General features: G+C 42.9%; 1 non-coding gene across 1 annotated transcript; it reads left to right on the top strand.

Moving 5' to 3' along the window:
• The first annotated feature begins 4,715 nt into the window (after nt 1-4,715).
• On the top strand, nt 4,716-4,821 carry LOC141616083 (small nucleolar RNA R71). Its single transcript, XR_012530458.1, has one exon. It is a non-coding gene; the product is annotated as a small nucleolar RNA R71 (small nucleolar RNA).
• Nucleotides 4,822-5,080: the final 259 nt, after the last annotated feature.

Genomic DNA, 5,080 nt, shown 5'->3' with positions numbered 1-5,080 from the left:
TTCATTTTAGTAGCTATCGATTATTTTACCAACTGGGTCGAATCAGCACAATTGCTAGCCAAATATAAGATAAAGCATCACCATTCCTCGCCATACAAACCTCAAACTAATGGCATGGTGAAGGCAGCTAACAAGAATGTCGTCACAATCCTCAAGAAAATAATCGACAATTATCGCGACTGGCCTAGCAAAATACCCTTTGCATTATGGGGATATCGCACGTCAGTTAGGACGCCCACTGAAGCTACTCCTGTCTATTTAACTTATGGCATGGAAGTTGTACAACCAGTAGAGCTAGAGATCCCATCTCTACACATCTTACTCGAAAGTCAAATTCCAGAAGCTGATTGGAAAAGAGATAGGTATAACGAACTCGTCCTCTTGGACGAACGAAGGTTACGCGCATTGCATAATGTGCAAACATGTCAAGCACGTATCAAACGAGACTTTAACAAACCGGTCAAACCCACAAATATTAAGGAAGAAGATTTAGTACTCAAGTGAGTCTGAGCTCTCTAACCTGTCGATCCACGAGGAAAGTTTATGCCTAATTGGGCAGGACCATTCCTAGGCAAGTCCATACTTTCAGGGGGCGCGGTTAAGAGCACTGACCTAGACGGGAATGCGTTTTCTAACCCCACCAATGTAAACCAATTGAAACGGTACTACCCTTAGAAATAGGATAAAACACGCCTCGCGTGACCCACGTGTCGTTCATGCGACACGAAATAAAACCGGCCCCTGGACAGCTAAAAACTTTCGCTACTATGCTCTTGAGTTTTGACATTTCGATATCCTCATATCATCAAATGAATTAAATTTCACTTCCTTAGGAGTAAGTAAAGCACATGCTTATTTTCTAAGTTCATTACAAGCCCTTGCTTTGAACAATTAGTCTTTTACATTTTCCCAAACTATGCACAGGGTTTGATTTCATTTTTTCTAATGAATACGTAGGCAATCCTCCTCCGGATACAACCCGTCATTTTTATGATGTAAATAGGACATTTGCATTTGCATTTGCATTTGAAATTCGACAAGAATAAATAAAAGAAATTCATGGCAGTTTCTTAACTAATAAAACCTTTTATTAATTGTTCCATAAATAGTAATAATAATATGGCACATACATAAATCTTAAATGCTGAAATCTTAAAATCCTAGGCTAGGATTCTAAGAACCCCGCCACTTATTACAACTTAAATAATAATAAATAATACTATTATAAATAACTAAGACTATTATTACATTTTCCCTTTTCTTTGTCACCCTTGTTATATTTCTTGTCTCGACCACGAGCGGGGCGCTCTTGCGTTATTTCCGGCCTAATCACCAACGGTTGTTCTCGCGGTCTAGCATTTCCATTTCAATCCACCACCATCTTCTCGACAGGAGCATTCTTTGGTTTCTTCGATGGACGAACAACCCGATAAACGGCTTCTTCTTCTTCTTCTTCTTCTTCTTCTTCTTCTTCTTTTTCTTCTTCTTCTTCAGTCAAGTACCTTTTGTTCTCCTTCGCCACTTCACGAATTTTGCAGTCAACAGGCTCGTGCTTCCTCAGCTTCTCATGTTCCTCATGAGTAATAGCTTTCCTACATTGCATATATGAATGAGATACCCATAACGAGCCAACCAGGATGGGTATGAACCACATGTTCCTCTGGGCCTAACGAATAGCCCACTCCCGACAAGATCCTGCAGTATGCACCAAGGCAGTTTGAGGGACAGTGTCTAGCTTCGGGATTTTCTGCCTAAAGGCCACTTGCCTCATCTATCTCTCCGGAAAAGTCTGGACCATTTATACGAGCATTTTATATAGTCTTTTTAAGTCTCTTGTGCACGTATTTGTATGCGGTTCTCGTAGTTCTATGCTACGAAATGCCCCGAATATTCTACTTTGGTTTGTTTTGCTTTAATCACAGGAATGGACCAGAAAGTAGCTGAATCGAGCCTTTTACTGTCCTTCTAGCTTGAATTTAGAGGATGAGTTGATTTGGAGTAGAAATACTGCTGCTTTGGGATGCGTGAAGTCGTCTTGAAGCAATTCAACGATCAATTGTTGCTGGCTAAGTGGAAGATGATCGATCAAAGACTTTTGCTGACCCAATCCATTCGATTGATCTGTTTGGTTATTGAGAAGTCTCGATCGAATTCTTCTTATCTTCGATCGAAATGTGCTAAATTGGTGTTCCTCGATCGAGTACTTCTGTACCTCGATCGAGAGGTTTTTACTGGAATTTGCTCGATCAAGTGTTTCTAATCTGCTCGATCGAGTGATTATCTGTTGGACGTGGGCTTTTGTCTTAATATTGTGTTTTAGGTCGAATAAAAAATATCTCTCCTATAAATAAGAGAGCGGTAATTAGGTTTTAGGATCACTTCATATATCACTTTTCTCTGTCTTGAATACTGTTGAACTCTACTTTTCCCTTGTTTTCCTAACTAGAGGACGTCATCTCAGCAACATTAATCGTCCTCTTCAGTTTCCATGAGCTTGAACTTGAATCATTAGGAGGATAATAGTTGACGTCCACATACGCGCGAACTCTTCTCGTCCTTACTCCGTTCTCACCAGCTTTAACATCATTGCTCCCACTTTGACTGACATTGATTGCATAATAACCATTGACAGCTCCTGCTTTAATTTCATCTGTACCTGCAGCAAGGAAAACAGACGAACTTTCCTCCTTTTTGCTCTCATCCTGAGGCGGAGGGGTCACAATAGCAGCGCAATATTCCAAATTTTCATTTGGAGTGTCAATAGGAGGGTCAATAGAAGAGAGGGCATTGCAAGGCTGAACTTGCATGGGAGCCCTTCGGGACTTAGACTGATGGAATATCAATTCCTCCTCCCCAACCTGGAAAGTCAATGTCTTGCCCCCGACGTCTATCACTGCACGGGCAGTGAATAAAAATGGCCTCCCTAAAAAAATAGGGGTATGGGTATCTTCGGGGATGTCGAGTACAACGAAATCAACGGGAATAAAGAACCTCCCGATCTTAACATGTATGTCTTCTATGACACCTAGTGGCCGTGATATGCTACGGTCGGCCATCTGAACAGTCATATTTGTGCAATTAAACTTTGTCAAACCAAGTCTCTTAGCCAGAGATAGCGGTAAGACATCCACGCTAGCGCCTAGATCGCATAGCGCATTATCAATCAAGTGGGTACCAATATGTCACGGAATCGAAAAACTACCCGGGTCTGACTGTTTGGGAGGTAACTTATTCTGAACTAGGGCCGTCCCTACCTCGGTGAAAGCTACCGTCTCATGATCATTAATGTGCCTCTTACATGATAAAATTTCTTTCATAAATTTAAGGTAAGAGGGTACCTCTGTCAGCAGTTCGGCGAATGTCACAGTGACTTGTAAGCTTTTCAGGAGTTCGGCGAATTTCCCGAATTGTTGATTAGCCTTAGTACTCTGCAAACGCCTCGGGAAGGGCACTGTGATGGGTATCTCGAGTCCCTTGTTCTTCTCTTCCAACGTGTCAGCCGGATCAAGCTCTAAATCCTTCGAACGCTTCTTTCCTCTCGAACGAGGTCTTTCAGGCGATGTTTCACTCGATCGAGCACTATCAGGCTCTCGGTCGAGTGGTTCTTTATCAGCATTACTCGATCGACCAAAAATACCATTCGATCGAGTAGAATCTTCAACAAAATCACTCGATCGAGTAGTTTGATTTACTTGATCGAGCACTTCTTTTTCCTGTTCACTCGATCGAGTAGAAATTTCACTCGATCGAGTCCTTTCTTCATCATTTTTACTCGATCGACCTCCAGAAATTAGTCGATCGAGTACTTTCTTTATCGCCAGCTCTTTTTCTTCAATAGAACATTGTTCATCAGTAGCAATCACCTTCCTCAGGTCTGATTTCAGCAAATCCGGTCCCTCATATGAACGACCGCTCCTCAAATTAATTAAATTTACCGTTTTATATGGATTTTTATCAGCTTGTGAGGTAAATGACCCTGCTTCCTCGTGGATTGATTCGCGGCTAATTGGGCAACTTGGGTTTCAAGTGACTTAATAGAAGCTTCTTTTTGTTGGTCACTAAGCTGCCACTGCTTGGTCAAAGACTGCAACATCGTTTTTAATTCAGCTAGCTCACTCACCCCACCTGAGGATGATGCACCGTGATTGGGTGTAGGAAAGGTAGGAGGCTTTTGAAAGCCTTGTTGAGCCTTGTGCGGAGGGACATACGGCTGCTGCTGCTGCGGTGGAGGGGTAGGATTGAGCACATTTTGACTTGTCCACCTCAAATTGGGATGGACTGCCACTTGGTTATTATAATAGGAACCCCCTCTTTGCCTGTATTGTTGAAAAGGAAGGACCTGTTCCTTCTCTGTAAGACAGTCAACAGTAGTGTGACCGTCGTTGCTCCCACACCTCTCACATGTGACGGTTTCTCCTCTAATAAGCAAATGAACCGTCTGAGGCTCCCTAGCAGAATGCAGCTCCAACTTATCAAACCTAGCATTCATGGCTTCCAGCTGAGCCACAACTTGCTTATCGACTGCATGGAACATTCTAATACCATCCCTCGGGTTCCCATACTCAGCACAGTGGGTCGCCATCTCTTCAATAATAGCCCATCCCTTATCATCATCGGTATTCTTTTGAAATCTTCTGTTGGATGAAGCATCAAGTATGGCTCTATGATCATCGTATAGCCCATTGTAGAACTGATTGGACAGAAACCACGCGTCAAAACCATGGTGAGGAAGAGATCTCACCAACCTCTTGAAACGGCACCAAGCTTCATAGAAAGTTTTATCCGGTGCCTGTTTGAAACTGGTGATCTTGGCCCTCAGCTGATTAGTACGCTGCGGAGGGAAATATCTCTTATAAAAAGAAAGAGCAAGGGTCTCCCAGTTTGTAACCCCCGCGGCCGTGCGGTCCAAATCAGTCAGCCACTCCCTAGCTGAGTCAGTCAAAGAAAAAGGAAACAGCACCTCCTTAATCTTGTCTTGAGTTACCCCCTTTGTGGCGAGGATAGTAGAATAGTAGTCCGTAAAGACCTCCATATGCTTCCTCGGGTCTTCACCTGCCACACCTCTAAAGAGGTTTCTCTC

The sequence above is a fragment of the Silene latifolia genome, chromosome 11, assembly GCF_048544455.1.
Source record: "Silene latifolia isolate original U9 population chromosome 11, ASM4854445v1, whole genome shotgun sequence".
NCBI classification, from domain to species: Eukaryota; Viridiplantae; Streptophyta; class Magnoliopsida; order Caryophyllales; family Caryophyllaceae; genus Silene; species Silene latifolia.
The sequence above is the reverse complement of the archived record's forward strand: the minus strand, read 5'-3'. Positions and strand labels throughout refer to the sequence as shown.